The sequence below is a fragment of the Cinclus cinclus genome, chromosome 17 (genome assembly GCF_963662255.1).
Source record: "Cinclus cinclus chromosome 17, bCinCin1.1, whole genome shotgun sequence".
Taxonomy (NCBI): Eukaryota; Metazoa; Chordata; class Aves; order Passeriformes; family Cinclidae; genus Cinclus; species Cinclus cinclus.
This window is the reverse complement of record NC_085062.1, coordinates 15,650,104-15,668,650: the sequence shown is the minus strand read 5'-3', so window position 1 is coordinate 15,668,650 and position 18,547 is coordinate 15,650,104.

Genomic DNA, 18,547 nt, shown 5'->3' with positions numbered 1-18,547 from the left:
ATTTGATTCTTGGCCTCCATGGTGGCATAATAGATCCTTGCTTCTATTGGTCCCCGTGTTGTAACAATTCATCCCTGCCCCTTTTAGGCCCATTGGTGTCACAAGGGATCATTAGATTGTTAGCCTGCATTGGGTCACAATGGTTCCTTGCTTCTCTTAACCTCTGTGCTGTCACAATGCATCCCATGCCCTTTTAGGCCACTTGATGTCACAATGAAGCATTTGATTCTTGGCCTCCATGGTGGCATAATAGATCCTTGCTTCTATTGGTCCCCGTGTTGTAACAATTCATCCCTGCCCCTTTTAGGCCCATTGGTGTCACAAGGGATCATTAGATTGTTAGCCTGCATTGGGTTACAATGGTTCCTTGCTTCTCTTAACCTCTGTGGTGTCACAATGCATCCCATGCCCTTTTAGGCCACTTGATGTCACAATGAATCATTTGATTCTTGGCCTCCATGGTGGCATGATAGATCCTTGCTTCTATTGGTCCCCGTGCTGTAACAATCCATCCCTGGCCCTTTTTATACCCCCCGGTGCCACAAGGGATCATTAGATTGTTAGCCTGCATAAGGTCACAATGGTTCCTTGCTTCTCTTAACCTCTGTGGTGTCACAATGCATTCCAAGCCCTTTTAGGCCACTTGATGTCACAATGAACCATTTGATTCTTGGCCTTCATGGTGTCATAATGGTTCCTTGCTTCTATAGGTCCCCATGCTGTCAGAGTCCATCCGTGGCCCTTTTGCGCCCCCTGGTGTCACAAGGGATTCTTAGATTGTTAGCCTGCATTGGGTCACAATGGTTCCTTGGTTCTCTTAACTCCTGTGGTGTCACAATGCATCCCATGCCCTTTTAGGCCACTTGATGTCACAATGAATCATTTGATTCTTGGCCTCCATGGTGGCGTAATTGTACCAGGTTTTCATTGGGCCCCATGCTTTCACAATACATCCCTGCCCCTTTTAGGCCCATTGGTGTCAAAAGGGATTATTAGATTGTTAGCCTCCATTGGGTCACAATGGATCCTTGCCTCTCTTAACCCCTGTGCTGTCACAATGCATCCCATGCCCTTTTAGGCCACTTGATGTCACAATGAATCATTTGATTCTTGGCCTCCACGGTGGCATAATAGATCCTTGCTTCTATTGGTCCCCGTGCTGTAACAATCCATCCCTGGCCCTTTTTATACCCCCTGGTGCCACAAGGGATCATTAGATTGTTAGCCTGCATTGGGTCACAATGATTCCTTGCTTCTCTTAACCCCTGTGCTGTCACAATGCATCCCATGCCCTTTTAGGCCACTTGATGTCACAATGAATCATTTGATTCTTGGCCTCCATGGTGTCATAATGCTTCCTTGTTTCTATTGGGCTCCATGCTGTCACAATTCATCCCTGGACCTTTTACGCCCCCTGGTGTCAAATGGGATTCTTAGATTGTTAGCCTGCATTGGGTCACAATGGTTCCTTGCTTCTCTTAACCCCTGTGGTGTCACAATGCATCCCATGCCCTTTTAGGCCACTTGATGTCACAATGAATCATTTGATTCTTGGCCTCCATGGTGTCATAATGGTTCCTTGTTTCTATTGGGCCCCATGCTGTCACAATTCATCCCTGGCCCTATTCCCCCCCCGGTGTCAAATGGGATCCTGGGATTATTAGCCTCCATTGGGTCACAATGGATCCTTGCTTCTCTTAACCCCTGTGCTGTCACAATGCATTCCATGCCCTTTTAGGCCACTTGATGTCACAATGAACCATTTGATTCTTGGCCTTCATGGTGTCATAATGGTTCCTTGCTTCTATAGGTCCCCATGCTGTCAGAGTTCATCCGTGGTCCTTTTGCGCCCCCTGGTGTCAAAAGGGATTCTTAGATTGTTAGGCAGCATTGGATCACAATGGTTCCTTGCTTCTCTTAACCCCTGTGGTGTCACAATGCATCCCATGCCCTTTTAGGCCACTTGATGTCACAATGAATCATTTGATTCTTGGCCTCCATGGTGGCGTAATTGTACCAGGTTTTCATTGGGCCCCATGCTTTCACAATACATCCCTGCCCCTTTTAGGCCCATTGGTGTCAAAAGGGATCATTAGATTGTTAGCCTCCATTGGGTCACAATGGATCCTTGCTTCTCTTAACGCCTGTGCTGTCACAATGCATCCCATGCCCTTTTAGGCCACTTGATGTCACAATGAATTATTTGATTCTTGGCCTCCATGGTGGCATAATAGATCCTTGCTTCTATTGGTCCCCGTGCTGTAACAATCCATCCCTGGCCCTTTTAGGCCCATTGGTGTCACTAGGGATCATTAGATTGTTAGCCTGCAATGGGTCACAATGTTTCCTTGCTTCTCTTAACCTCTGTGGTGTCACAATGCATCCCATGCCCTTTTAGGCCACTTGATGTCACAATGAATCATTTGATTCTTGGCCTCCATGGTGTCATAATGGTTCCTTGTTTCTTTTGGGCCCCATGCTGTCACAATTCATCCCTGGCCCTTTTAATACCCCCTGGTGCCACAAGGGATCATTAGATTGTTAGCCTGCATTGGGTCACAATGGATCCTTGCTTCTCTTAACCCCTGTGCTGTCACAATGCATCCCATGCCCTTTTAGGCCACTTGATGTCACAATGAATCGTTTGATTCTTGGCCTCCACGGTGGCATAATAGATCCTTGCTTCTATTGGTCCCCGTGCTGTAACAATCCATCCCTGGCCCTTTTTATACCCCCTGGTGCCACAAGGGATCATTAGATTGTTAGCCTGCATTGGGTCACAATGGTTCCTTGCTTCTCTTAACCTCTGTGGTGTCACAATGCATTCCAAGCCCTTTTAGGCCACTTGGTCTTACAATGAACCATTTGATTCTTGGCCTTCATGGTGTCATAATGGTTCCTTGCTTCTATAGCTCCCCATGCTGTCAGAGTTCATCCGTGGTCCTTTTGCGCCCCCTGGTGTCAAAAGGGATTCTTAGATTGTTAGCCTACATTGGGTCACAATGGTTCCTTGATTCTCTTAACCCCTGTGGTGTCACAATGCATCCCATGCCCTTTTAGGCCACTTGATGTCACAATGAATCATTTGATTCTTGGCCTCCATGGTGGCGTAATTGTACCAGGTTTTAATTGGGCCCCATACTTTCACAATACATCCCTGCCCCTTTTAGGCCCATTGGTGTCAAAAGGGATCATTAGATTGTTAGCCTCCATTGGGTCACAATGGATCCTTGCTTCTCTTAACCTCTGTGGTGTCACAATGCATCCCATGCCCTTTTAGGCCACTTGATGTCACAATGAATCATTTGATTCTTGTCCTCCACGGTGGCATAGTAGATCCTTGCTTCTATTGCTCCCCGTGCTGTAACAATCCATCCCTGGCCCTTTTTATACCCCCCGGTGCCACAAGGGATCATTAGATTGTTAGCCTGCATTGGGTCACAATGGTTCCTTGCTTCTCTTAACCTCTGTGCTGTCACAATGCATCCCATGCCCTTTTAGGCCACTTGATGTCACAATGAATCATTTGATTCTTGTCCTCCACGGTGGCATAGTAGATCCTTGCTTCTATTGCTCCCCGTGCTGTAACAATCCATCCCTGGCCCTTTTTATACCCCCCGGTGCCACAAGGGATCATTAGATTGTTAGCCTGCATTGGGTCACAATGGTTCCTTGCTTCTCTTAACCTCTGTGCTGTCACAATGCATTCCAAGCCCTTTTAGGCCACTTGATGTCACAATGAATCATTTGATTCTTGGCCTCCATGGTGGCATAATAGATCCTTGCTTCTATTGGTCCCCGTGTTGTAACAATTCATCCCTGCCCCTTTTAGGCCCATTGGTGTCACAAGGGATCATTAGATTGTTAGCCTGCATTGGGTCACAATGGTTCCTTGCTTCTCTTAACCTCTGTGGTGTCACAATGCATCCCATGCCCTTTTAGGCCACTTGATGTCACATTGAATCGTTTGATTCTTGGCCTCCATGGTGGCATAATAGATCCTTGCTTCTATTGGTCCCCGTGCTGTAACAATCCATCCCTGGCCCTTTTTATACCCCCCGGTGCCACAAGGGATCATTAGATTGTTAGCCTGCATTGGGTCACAATGGTTCCTTGCTTCTCTTAACCTCTGTGGTGTCACAATGCATTCCAAGCCCTTTTAGGCCACTTGGTCTTACAATGAACCATTTGATTCTTGGCCTTCATGGTGTCATAATTGTTCCTGGCTTCTATAGGTCCCCATGCTGTCAGAGTTCATCCGTGGTCCTTTTGCGCCCCCTGGTGTCAAAAGGGATTCTCAGATTGTTAGCCTACATTGGGTCACAATGGTTCCTTGCTTCTCTTAACCCCTGTCGTGTCACAATGCATCCCATGCCCTTTTAGGCCACTTGATGTCACAATGAATCATTTGATTCTTGGCCTCCATGGTGGCGTAATTGTACCAGGTTTTCATTGGGCCCCATGCTTTCACAATATATCCCTGCCCCTTTTAGGCCCATTGGTGTCAAAAGGGATCATTAGATTGTTAGCCTCCATTGGGTCACAATGGATCCTTGCTTCTCTTAACGCCTGTGCTGTCACAATGCATCCCATGCCCTTTTAGGCCACTTGATGTCACAATGAATCATTTGATTCTTGGCCTCCACGGTGGCATAATAGATCCTTGCTTCTATTGGTCCCCGTGTTGTAACAATTCATCCCTGCCCCTTTTAGGCCCATTGGTGTCACAAGGGATCATTAGATTGTTAGCCTGCATTGGGTTACAATGGTTCCTTGCTTCTCTTAACCTCTGTGGTGTCACAATGCATCCCATGCCCTTTTAGGCCACTTGATGTCACAATGAATCATTTGATTCTTGTCCTCCACGGTGGCATAGTAGATCCTTGCTTCTATTGCTCCCCGTGCTGTAACAATCCATCCCTGGCCCTTTTTATACCCCCTGGTGCCACAAGGGATCATTAGATTGTTAGCCTGCATTGGGTCACAATGGTTCCTTGCTTCTCTTAACCTCTGTGGTGTCACAATGCATCCCATGCCCTTTTAGGCCACTTGATGTCACAATGAAGCATTTGATTCTTGGCCTCCATGGTGGCATAATAGATCCTTGCTTCTATTGGTCCCCGTGTTGTAACAATTCATCCCTGCCCCTTTTAGGCCCATTGGTGTCACAAGGGATCATTAGATTGTTAGCCTGCATTGGGTCACAATGGTTCCTTGCTTCTCTTAACCTCTGTGCTGTCACAATGCATCCCATGCCCTTTTAGGCCACTTGATGTCACAATGAAGCATTTGATTCTTGGCCTCCATGGTGGCATAATAGATCCTTGCTTCTATTGGTCCCCGTGTTGTAACAATTCATCCCTGCCCCTTTTAGGCCCATTGGTGTCACAAGGGATCATTAGATTGTTAGCCTGCATTGGGTTACAATGGTTCCTTGCTTCTCTTAACCTCTGTGGTGTCACAATGCATCCCATGCCCTTTTAGGCCACTTGATGTCACAATGAATCATTTGATTCTTGGCCTCCATGGTGGCATGATAGATCCTTGCTTCTATTGGTCCCCGTGCTGTAACAATCCATCCCTGGCCCTTTTTATACCCCCCGGTGCCACAAGGGATCATTAGATTGTTAGCCTGCATAAGGTCACAATGGTTCCTTGCTTCTCTTAACCTCTGTGGTGTCACAATGCATTCCAAGCCCTTTTAGGCCACTTGATGTCACAATGAACCATTTGATTCTTGGCCTTCATGGTGTCATAATGGTTCCTTGCTTCTATAGGTCCCCATGCTGTCAGAGTCCATCCGTGGCCCTTTTGCGCCCCCTGGTGTCACAAGGGATTCTTAGATTGTTAGCCTGCATTGGGTCACAATGGTTCCTTGGTTCTCTTAACTCCTGTGGTGTCACAATGCATCCCATGCCCTTTTAGGCCACTTGATGTCACAATGAATCATTTGATTCTTGGCCTCCATGGTGGCGTAATTGTACCAGGTTTTCATTGGGCCCCATGCTTTCACAATACATCCCTGCCCCTTTTAGGCCCATTGGTGTCAAAAGGGATTATTAGATTGTTAGCCTCCATTGGGTCACAATGGATCCTTGCCTCTCTTAACCCCTGTGCTGTCACAATGCATCCCATGCCCTTTTAGGCCACTTGATGTCACAATGAATCATTTGATTCTTGGCCTCCACGGTGGCATAATAGATCCTTGCTTCTATTGGTCCCCGTGCTGTAACAATCCATCCCTGGCCCTTTTTATACCCCCTGGTGCCACAAGGGATCATTAGATTGTTAGCCTGCATTGGGTCACAATGATTCCTTGCTTCTCTTAACCCCTGTGCTGTCACAATGCATCCCATGCCCTTTTAGGCCACTTGATGTCACAATGAATCATTTGATTCTTGGCCTCCATGGTGTCATAATGCTTCCTTGTTTCTATTGGGCTCCATGCTGTCACAATTCATCCCTGGACCTTTTACGCCCCCTGGTGTCAAATGGGATTCTTAGATTGTTAGCCTGCATTGGGTCACAATGGTTCCTTGCTTCTCTTAACCCCTGTGGTGTCACAATGCATCCCATGCCCTTTTAGGCCACTTGATGTCACAATGAATCATTTGATTCTTGGCCTCCATGGTGTCATAATGGTTCCTTGTTTCTATTGGGCCCCATGCTGTCACAATTCATCCCTGGCCCTATTCCCCCCCCGGTGTCAAATGGGATCCTGGGATTATTAGCCTCCATTGGGTCACAATGGATCCTTGCTTCTCTTAACCCCTGTGCTGTCACAATGCATTCCATGCCCTTTTATGCCACTTGATGTCACAATGAACCATTTGATTCTTGGCCTTCATGGTGTCATAATGGTTCCTTGCTTCTATAGGTCCCCATGCTGTCAGAGTTCATCCGTGGTCCTTTTGCGCCCCCTGGTGTCAAAAGGGATTCTTAGATTGTTAGGCAGCATTGGATCACAATGGTTCCTTGCTTCTCTTAACCCCTGTGGTGTCACAATGCATCCCATGCCCTTTTAGGCCACTTGATGTCACAATGAATCATTTGATTCTTGGCCTCCATGGTGGCGTAATTGTACCAGGTTTTCATTGGGCCCCATGCTTTCACAATACATCCCTGCCCCTTTTAGGCCCATTGGTGTCAAAAGGGATCATTAGATTGTTAGCCTCCATTGGGTCACAATGGATCCTTGCTTCTCTTAACGCCTGTGCTGTCACAATGCATCCCATGCCCTTTTAGGCCACTTGATGTCACAATGAATTATTTGATTCTTGGCCTCCATGGTGGCATAATAGATCCTTGCTTCTATTGGTCCCCGTGCTGTAACAATCCATCCCTGGCCCTTTTAGGCCCATTGGTGTCACTAGGGATCATTAGATTGTTAGCCTGCAATGGGTCACAATGTTTCCTTGCTTCTCTTAACCTCTGTGGTGTCACAATGCATCCCATGCCCTTTTAGGCCACTTGATGTCACAATGAATCATTTGATTCTTGGCCTCCATGGTGTCATAATGGTTCCTTGTTTCTTTTGGGCCCCATGCTGTCACAATTCATCCCTGGCCCTTTTAATACCCCCTGGTGCCACAAGGGATCATTAGATTGTTAGCCTGCATTGGGTCACAATGGATCCTTGCTTCTCTTAACCCCTGTGCTGTCACAATGCATCCCATGCCCTTTTAGGCCACTTGATGTCACAATGAATCGTTTGATTCTTGGCCTCCACGGTGGCATAATAGATCCTTGCTTCTATTGGTCCCCGTGCTGTAACAATCCATCCCTGGCCCTTTTTATACCCCCTGGTGCCACAAGGGATCATTAGATTGTTAGCCTGCATTGGGTCACAATGGTTCCTTGCTTCTCTTAACCTCTGTGGTGTCACAATGCATTCCAAGCCCTTTTAGGCCACTTGGTCTTACAATGAACCATTTGATTCTTGGCCTTCATGGTGTCATAATGGTTCCTTGCTTCTATAGCTCCCCATGCTGTCAGAGTTCATCCGTGGTCCTTTTGCGCCCCCTGGTGTCAAAAGGGATTCTTAGATTGTTAGCCTACATTGGGTCACAATGGTTCCTTGATTCTCTTAACCCCTGTGGTGTCACAATGCATCCCATGCCCTTTTAGGCCACTTGATGTCACAATGAATCATTTGATTCTTGGCCTCCATGGTGGCGTAATTGTACCAGGTTTTAATTGGGCCCCATACTTTCACAATACATCCCTGCCCCTTTTAGGCCCATTGGTGTCAAAAGGGATCATTAGATTGTTAGCCTGCATTGGGTCACAATGGATCCTTGCTTCTCTTAACCTCTGTGGTGTCACAATGCATCCCATGCCCTTTTAGGCCACTTGATGTCACAATGAATCATTTGATTCTTGTCCTCCACGGTGGCATAGTAGATCCTTGCTTCTATTGCTCCCCGTGCTGTAACAATCCATCCCTGGCCCTTTTTATACCCCCCGGTGCCACAAGGGATCATTAGATTGTTAGCCTGCATTGGGTCACAATGGTTCCTTGCTTCTCTTAACCTCTGTGCTGTCACAATGCATCCCATGCCCTTTTAGGCCACTTGATGTCACAATGAATCATTTGATTCTTGTCCTCCACGGTGGCATAGTAGATCCTTGCTTCTATTGCTCCCCGTGCTGTAACAATCCATCCCTGGCCCTTTTTATACCCCCCGGTGCCACAAGGGATCATTAGATTGTTAGCCTGCATTGGGTCACAATGGTTCCTTGCTTCTCTTAACCTCTGTGCTGTCACAATGCATTCCAAGCCCTTTTAGGCCACTTGATGTCACAATGAATCATTTGATTCTTGGCCTCCATGGTGGCATAATAGATCCTTGCTTCTATTGGTCCCCGTGTTGTAACAATTCATCCCTGCCCCTTTTAGGCCCATTGGTGTCACAAGGGATCATTAGATTGTTAGCCTGCATTGGGTCACAATGGTTCCTTGCTTCTCTTAACCTCTGTGGTGTCACAATGCATCCCATGCCCTTTTAGGCCACTTGATGTCACATTGAATCGTTTGATTCTTGGCCTCCATGGTGGCATAATAGATCCTTGCTTCTATTGGTCCCCGTGCTGTAACAATCCATCCCTGGCCCTTTTTATACCCCCCGGTGCCACAAGGGATCATTAGATTGTTAGCCTGCATTGGGTCACAATGGTTCCTTGCTTCTCTTAACCTCTGTGGTGTCACAATGCATTCCAAGCCCTTTTAGGCCACTTGGTCTTACAATGAACCATTTGATTCTTGGCCTTCATGGTGTCATAATTGTTCCTGGCTTCTATAGGTCCCCATGCTGTCAGAGTTCATCCGTGGTCCTTTTGCGCCCCCTGGTGTCAAAAGGGATTCTCAGATTGTTAGCCTACATTGGGTCACAATGGTTCCTTGCTTCTCTTAACCCCTGTCGTGTCACAATGCATCCCATGCCCTTTTAGGCCACTTGATGTCACAATGAATCATTTGATTCTTGGCCTCCATGGTGGCGTAATTGTACCAGGTTTTCATTGGGCCCCATGCTTTCACAATATATCCCTGCCCCTTTTAGGCCCATTGGTGTCAAAAGGGATCATTAGATTGTTAGCCTACATTGGGTCACAATGGATCCTTGCTTCTCTTAACGCCTGTGCTGTCACAATGCATCCCATGCCCTTTTAGGCCACTTGATGTCACAATGAATCATTTGATTCTTGGCCTCCACGGTGGCATAATAGAACCTTGCTTCTATTGGTCCCCGTGTTGTAACAATTCATCCCTGCCCCTTTTAGGCCCATTGGTGTCACAAGGGATCATTAGATTGTTAGCCTGCATTGGGTTACAATGGTTCCTTGCTTCTCTTAACCTCTGTGGTGTCACAATGCATCCCATGCCCTTTTAGGCCAATTGGTGTCACAATTAATCATTTGATTCTTGGCCTCCATGGTGGCATAATAGATCCTTGCTTCTATTGGTCCCCGTGCTGTAACAATCCATCCCTGGCCCTTTTTATACCCCCCGGTGCCACAAGGGATCATTAGATTGTTAGCCTGCATTGGGTCACAATGGTTCCTTGCTTCTCTTAACCTCTGTGGTGTCACAATGCATTCCAAGCCCTTTTAGGCCACTTGATGTCACAATGAACCATTTGATTCTTGGCCTTCATGGTGTCATAATGGTTCCTTGCTTCTATAGGTCCCCATGCTGTCAGAGTCCATCCGTGGCCCTTTTGCGCCCCCTGGTGTCACAAGGGATTCTTAGATTGTTAGCCTGCATTGGGTCACAATGGTTCCTTGGTACTCTTAACTCCTGTGGTGTCACAATGCATCCCATGCCCTTTTAGGCCACTTGATGTCACAATGAATCATTTGATTCTTGGCCTCCATGGTGGCGTAATTGTACCAGGTTTTCATTGGGCCCCATGCTTTCACAATATATCCCTGCCCCTTTTAGGCCCATTGGTGTCAAAAGGGATTATTAGATTGTTAGCCTCCATTGGGTCACAATGGATCCTTGCCTCTCTTAACCCCTGTGCTGTCACAATGCATCCCATGCCCTTTTAGGCCACTTGATGTCACAATGAATCATTTGATTCTTGGCCTCCACGGTGGCATAATAGATCCTTGCTTCTATTGGTCCCCGTGCTGTAACAATCCATCCCTGGCCCTTTTTATACCCCCTGGTGCCACAAGGGATCATTAGATTGTTAGCCTGCATTGGGTCACAATGATTCCTTGCTTCTCTTAACCCCTGTGCTGTCACAATGCATCCCATGCCCTTTTAGGCCACTTGATGTCACAATGAATCATTTGATTCTTGGCCTCCATGGTGTCATAATGCTTCCTTGTTTCTATTGGGCTCCATGCTGTCACAATTCATCCCTGGACCTTTTACGCCCCCTGGTGTCAAATGGGATTCTTAGATTGTTAGCCTGCATTGGGTCACAATGGTTCCTTGCTTCTCTTAACCCCTGTGGTGTCACAATGCATCCCATGCCCTTTTAGGCCACTTGATGTCACAATGAATCATTTGATTCTTGGCCTCCATGGTGTCATAATGGTTCCTTGTTTCTATTGGGCCCCATGCTGTCACAATTCATCCCTGGCCCTATTCCCCCCCCTGGTGTCAAATGGGATCCTGGGATTATTAGCCTCCATTGGGTCACAATGGATCCTTGCTTCTCTTAACCCCTGTGCTGTCACAATGCATTCCATGCCCTTTTAGGCCACTTGATGTCACAATGAACCATTTGATTCTTGGCCTTCATGGTGTCATAATGGTTCCTTGCTTCTATAGGTCCCCATGCTGTCAGAGTTCATCCGTGGTCCTTTTGCGCCCCCTGGTGTCAAAAGGGATTCTTAGATTGTTAGGCAGCATTGGATCACAATGGTTCCTTGCTTCTCTTAACCCCTGTGGTGTCACAATGCATCCCATGCCCTTTTAGGCCACTTGATGTCACAATGAATCATTTGATTCTTGGCCTCCATGGTGGCGTAATTGTACCAGGTTTTCATTGGGCCCCATGCTTTCACAATACATCCCTGCCCCTTTTAGGCCCATTGGTGTCAAAAGGGATCATTAGATTGTTAGCCTCCATTGGGTCACAATGGATCCTTGCTTCTCTTAACGCCTGTGCTGTCACAATGCATCCCATGCCCTTTTAGGCCACTTGATGTCACAATGAAGCATTTGATTCTTGGCCTCCATGGTGGCATAATAGATCCTTGCTTCTATTGGTCCCCGTGCTGTAACAATCCATCCCTGGCCCTTTTAGGCCCATTGGTGTCACTAGGGATCATTAGATTGTTAGCCTGCATTGGGTCACAATGGTTCCTTGCTTCTCTTAACCTCTGTGCTGTCACAATGCATCCCATGCCCTTTTAGGCCACTTGATGTCACAATGAAGCATTTGATTCTTGGCCTCCATGGTGGCATAATAGATCCTTGCTTCTATTGGTCCCCGTGTTGTAACAATTCATCCCTGCCCCTTTTAGGCCCATTGGTGTCACAAGGGATCATTAGATTGTTAGCCTGCATTGGGTTACAATGGTTCCTTGCTTCTCTTAACCCCTGTGCTGTCACAATGCATCCCATGCCCTTTTAGGCCACTTGATGTCACAATGAATCATTTGATTCTTGGCCTCCATGGTGGCATAATAGATCCTTGCTTCTATTGGTCCCCGTGCTGTAACAATCCATCCCTGGCCCTTTTTATACCCCCCGGTGCCACAAGGGATCATTAGATTGTTAGCCTGCATTGGGTCACAATGGTTCCTTGGTTCTCTTAACCTCTGTGCTGTCACAATGCATTCCAAGCCCTTTTAGGCCACTTGATGTCACAATGAATCATTTGATTCTTGGCCTCCATGGTGGCATAATAGATCCTTGCTTCTATTGGTCCCCGTGTTGTAACAATTCATCCCTGCCCCTTTTAGGCCCGTTGGTGTCACAAGGGATCATTAGATTGTTAGCCTGCATTGGGTCACAATGGTTCCTTGCTTCTCTTAACCTCTGTGGTGTCACAATGCATCCCATGCCCTTTTAGGCCACTTGATGTCACAATGAATCGTTTGATTCTTGGCCTCCATGGTGGCATAATAGATCCTTGCTTCTATTGGTCCCCGTGCTGTAACAATCCATCCCTGGCCCTTTTTATACCCCCCGGTGCCACAAGGGATCATTAGATTGTTAGCCTGCATTGGGTCACAATGGTTCCTTGCTTCTCTTAACCTCTGTGGTGTCACAATGCATTCCAAGCCCTTTTAGGCCACTTGATGTCACAATGAACCATTTGATTCTTGGCCTTCATGGTGTCATAATGGTTCCTTGCTTCTATAGGTCCCCATGCTGTAAGAGTCCATCCGTGGCCCTTTTGCGCCCCCTGGTGTGACAAGGGATTCTTAGATTGTTAGCCTGCATTGGGTCACAATGGTTCCTTGGTTCTCTTAACTCCTTTGGTGTCACAATGCATCCCATGCCCTTTTAGGCCACTTGATGTCACAATGAATCATTTGATTCTTGGCCTCCATGGTGGCGTAATTGTACCAGGTTTTCATTGGGCCCCATGCTTTCACAATACATCCCTGCCCCTTTTAGGCCCATTGGTGTCAAAAGGGATTATTAGATTGTTAGCCTCCATTGGGTCACAATGGATCCTTGCCTCTCTTAGCCCCTGTGCTGTCACAATGCATCCCATGCCCTTTTAGGCCACTTGGTGTCACAATTAATCATTTGATTCTTGGCCTCCATGGTGGCATAATAGATCCTTGCTTCTATTGGTCCCCGTGTTGTAACAATCCATCCCTGGCCCTTTTTATACCCCCTGGTGCCACAAGGGATCATTAGATTGTTAGCCTGCATTGGGTCACAATGGTTCCTTGCTTCTCTTAACCTCTGTGGTGTCACAATGCATTCCAAGCCCTTTTAGGCCACTTGGTCTTACAATGAACCATTTGATTCTTGGCCTTCATGGTGTCATAATTGTTCCTGGCTTCTATAGGTCCCCATGCTGTCAGAGTTCATCCGTGGTCCTTTTGCGCCCCCTGGTGTCAAAAGGGATTCTCAGATTGTAAGCCTACATTGGGTCACAATGGTTCCTTGCTTCTCTTAACCCCTGTGGTGTCACAATGCATCCCATGCCCTTTTAGGCCACTTGATGTCACAATGAATCATTTGATTCTTGGCCTCCATGGTGGCGTAATTGTACCAGGTTTTAATTGGGCCCCATGCTTTCACAATACATCCCTGCCCCTTTTAGGCCCATTGGTGTCAAAAGGGATCATTAGATTGTTAGCCTACATTGGGTCACAATGGATCCTTGCTTCTCTTAACGCCTGTGCTGTCACAATGCATCCCATGCCCTTTTAGGCCACTTGATGTCACAATGAATCATTTGATTCTTGGCCTCCACGGTGGCATAATAGATCCTTGCTTCTATTGGTCCCCGTGCTGTAACAATCCATCCCTGGCCCTTTTTATACCCCCTGGTGCCACAAGGGATCATTAGATTGTTAGCCTACATTGGGTCACAATGGATCCTTGCTTCTCTTAACGCCTGTGCTGTCACAATGCATCCCATGCCCTTTTAGGCCACTTGATGTCACAATGAATCATTTGATTCTTGGCCTCCATGGTGGCATAATAGATCCTTGCTTCTATTGGTCCCCGTGTTGTAACAATTCATCCCTGCCCCTTTTAGGCCCATTGCTGTCACAAGGGATCATTAGATTGTTAGCCTGCATTGGGTTACAATGTTTCCTTGCTTCTCTTAACCTCTGTGGTGTCACAATGCATCCCATGCCCTTTTAGGCCACTTGATGTCACAATGAATCATTTGATTCTTGGCCTCCATGGTGGCATAATAGATCCTTGCTTCTATTGGTCCCCGTGCTGTAACAATCCATCCCTGGCCCTTTTTATACCCCCCGGTGCCACAAGGGATCATTAGATTGTTAGCCTGCATTGGGTCACAATGGTTCCTTGCTTCTCTTAACCTCTGTGCTGTCACAATGCATTCCAAGCCCTTTTAGGCCACTTGATGTCACAATGAACCATTTGATTCTTGGCCTTCATGGTGTCATAATGGTTCCTTGCTTCTATAGGTCCCCATGCTGTCAGAGTCCATCCGTGGCCCTTTTGCGCCCCCTGGTGTCACAAGGGATTCTTAGATTGTTAGCCTGCATTGGGTTACAATGGTTCCTTGGTACTCTTAACTCCTGTGGTGTCACAATGCATCCCATGCCCTTTTAGGCCACTTGATGTCACAATGAATCATTTGATTCTTGGCCTCCACGGTGGCATAATAGATCCTTGCTTCTATTGGTCCCCGTGCTGTAACAATCCATCCCTGGCCCTTTTTATACCCCCTGGTGCCACAAGGGATCATTAGATTGTTAGCCTGCATTGGGTCACAATGATTCCTTGCTTCTCTTAACCCCTGTGGTGTCACAATGCATCCCATGCCCTTTTAGGCCACTTGATGTCACAATGAATCATTTGATTCTTGGCCTCCATGGTGTCATAATGCTTCCTTGTTTCTATTGGGCTCCATGCTGTCACAATTCATCCCTGGACCTTTTACGCCCCCTGGTGTCAAATGGGATTCTTAGATTGTTAGCCTGCATTGGGTCACAATGGTTCCTTGCTTCTCTTAACCCCTGTGGTGTCACAATGCATCCCATGCCCTTTTAGGCCACTTGATGTCACAATGAATCATTTGATTCTTGGCCTCCATGGTGTCATAATGGTTCCTTGTTTCTATTGGGCCCCATGCTGTCACAATTCATCCCTGGCCCTATTCCCCCCCCTGGTGTCAAATGGGATCCTGGGATTATTAGCCTCCATTGGGTCACAATGGATCCTTGCTTCTCTTAACCCCTGTGCTGTCACAATGCATTCCATGCCCTTTTAGGCCACTTGATGTCACAATGAATTATTTGATTCTTGGCCTCCATGGTGGCATAATAGATCCTTGCTTCTATTGGTCCCCGTGCTGTAACAATCCATCCCTGGCCCTTTTAGGCCCATTGGTGTCACTGGGGTCATTAGATTGTTAGCCTGCAATGGGTCACAATGGTTCCTTGCTTCTCTTAACCTCTGTGGTGTGACAATGCATCCCATGCCCTTTTAGGCCACTTGGTGTCACAATGAATCATTTGATTCTTGGCCTCCATGGTGTCATAATGGTTCCTTGTTTCTATTGGGCCCCATGCTGTCACAATTCATCCCTGGCCCTATTCCCCCCCCTGGTGTCAAATGGGATCCTGGGATTATTAGCCTCCATTGGGTCACAATGGATCCTTGCTTCTCTTAACCCCTGTGCTGTCACAATGCATTCCATGCCCTTTTAGGCCACTTGATGTCACAATGAATTATTTGATTCTTGGCCTCCATGGTGGCATAATAGATCCTTGCTTCTATTGGTCCCCGTGCTGTAACAATCCATCCCTGGCCCTTTTAGGCCCATTGGTGTCACTGGGGTCATTAGATTGTTAGCCTGCAATGGGTCACAATGGTTCCTTGCTTCTCTTAACCTCTGTGGTGTCACAATGCATTCCAAGCCCTTTTAGGCCACTTGATGTCACAATGAACCATTTGATTCTTGGCCTTCATGGTGTCATAATGGTTCCTTGCTTCTATAGGTCCCCATGCTGTAAGAGTCCATCCGTGGCCCTTTTGCGCCCCCTGGTGTGACAAGGGATTCTTAGATTGTTAGCCTGCATTGGGTCACAATGGTTCCTTGGTTCTCTTAACTCCTTTGGTGTCACAATGCATCCCATGCCCTTTTAGGCCACTTGATGTCACAATGAATCATTTGATTCTTGGCCTCCATGGTGGCGTAATTGTACCAGGTTTTCATTGGGCCCCATGCTTTCACAATACATCCCTGCCCCTTTTAGGCCCATTGGTGTCAAAAGGGATTATTAGATTGTTAGCCTCCATTGGGTCACAATGGATCCTTGCCTCTCTTAGCCCCTGTGCTGTCACAATGCATCCCATGCCCTTTTAGGCCACTTGGTGTCACAATTAATCATTTGATTCTTGGCCTCCATGGTGGCATAATAGATCCTTGCTTCTATTGGTCCCCGTGTTGTAACAATCCATCCCTGGCCCTTTTTATACCCCCTGGTGCCACAAGGGATCATTAGATTGTTAGCCTGCATTGGGTCACAATGGTTCCTTGCTTCTCTTAACCTCTGTGGTGTCACAATGCATTCCAAGCCCTTTTAGGCCACTTGGTCTTACAATGAACCATTTGATTCTTGGCCTTCATGGTGTCATAATTGTTCCTGGCTTCTATAGGTCCCCATGCTGTCAGAGTTCATCCGTGGTCCTTTTGCGCCCCCTGGTGTCAAAAGGGATTCTCAGATTGTAAGCCTACATTGGGTCACAATGGTTCCTTGCTTCTCTTAACCCCTGTGGTGTCACAATGCATCCCATGCCCTTTTAGGCCACTTGATGTCACAATGAATCATTTGATTCTTGGCCTCCATGGTGGCGTAATTGTACCAGGTTTTAATTGGGCCCCATGCTTTCACAATACATCCCTGCCCCTTTTAGGCCCATTGGTGTCAAAAGGGATCATTAGATTGTTAGCCTACATTGGGTCACAATGGATCCTTGCTTCTCTTAACGCCTGTGCTGTCACAATGCATCCCATGCCCTTTTAGGCCACTTGATGTCACAATGAATCATTTGATTCTTGGCCTCCACGGTGGCATAATAGATCCTTGCTTCTATTGGTCCCCGTGCTGTAACAATCCATCCCTGGCCCTTTTTATACCCCCTGGTGCCACAAGGGATCATTAGATTGTTAGCCTACATTGGGTCACAATGGATCCTTGCTTCTCTTAACGCCTGTGCTGTCACAATGCATCCCATGCCCTTTTAGGCCACTTGATGTCACAATGAATCATTTGATTCTTGGCCTCCATGGTGGCATAATAGATCCTTGCTTCTATTGGTCCCCGTGTTGTAACAATTCATCCCTGCCCCTTTTAGGCCCATTGGTGTCACAAGGGATCATTAGATTGTTAGCCTGCATTGGGTTACAATGTTTCCTTGCTTCTCTTAACCTCTGTGGTGTCACAATGCATCCCATGCCGTTTTAGGCCACTTGATGTCACAATGAATCATTTGATTCTTGGCCTCCATGGTGGCATAATAGATCCTTGCTTCTATTGGTCCCCGTGCTGTAACAATCCATCCCTGGCCCTTTTTATACCCCCCGGTGCCACAAGGGATCATTAGATTGTTAGCCTGCATTGGGTCACAATGGTTCCTTGCTTCTCTTAACCTCTGTGGTGTCACAATGCATTCCAAGCCCTTTTAGGCCACTTGATGTCACAATGAACCATTTGATTCTTGGCCTTCATGGTGTCATAATGGTTCCTTGCTTCTATAGGTCCCCATGCTGTCAGAGTCCATCCGTGGCCCTTCTGCGCCCCCTGGTGTCACAAGGGATTCTTAGATTGTTAGCCTGCATTGGGTTACAATGGTTCCTTGGTACTCTTAACTCCTGTGGTGTCACAATGCATCCCATGCCCTTTTAGGCCACTTGATGTCACAATGAATCATTTGATTCTTGGCCTCCACGGTGGCATAATAGATCCTTGCTTCTATTGGTCCCCGTGCTGTAACAATCCATCCCTGGCCCTTTTTATACCCCCTGGTGCCACAAGGGATCATTAGATTGTTAGCCTGCATTGGGTCACAATGATTCCTTGCTTCTCTTAACCCCTGTGGTGTCACAATGCATCCCATGCCCTTTTAGGCCACTTGATGTCACAATGAATCATTTGATTCTTGGCCTCCATGGTGTCATAATGCTTCCTTGTTTCTATTGGGCTCCATGCTGTCACAATTCATCCCTGGACCTTTTACGCCCCCTGGTGTCAAATGGGATTCTTAGATTGTTAGCCTGCATTGGGTCACAATGGTTCCTTGCTTCTCTTAACCCCTGTGGTGTCACAATGCATCCCATGCCCTTTTAGGCCACTTGATGTCACAATGAATCATTTGATTCTTGGCCTCCATGGTGTCATAATGGTTCCTTGTTTC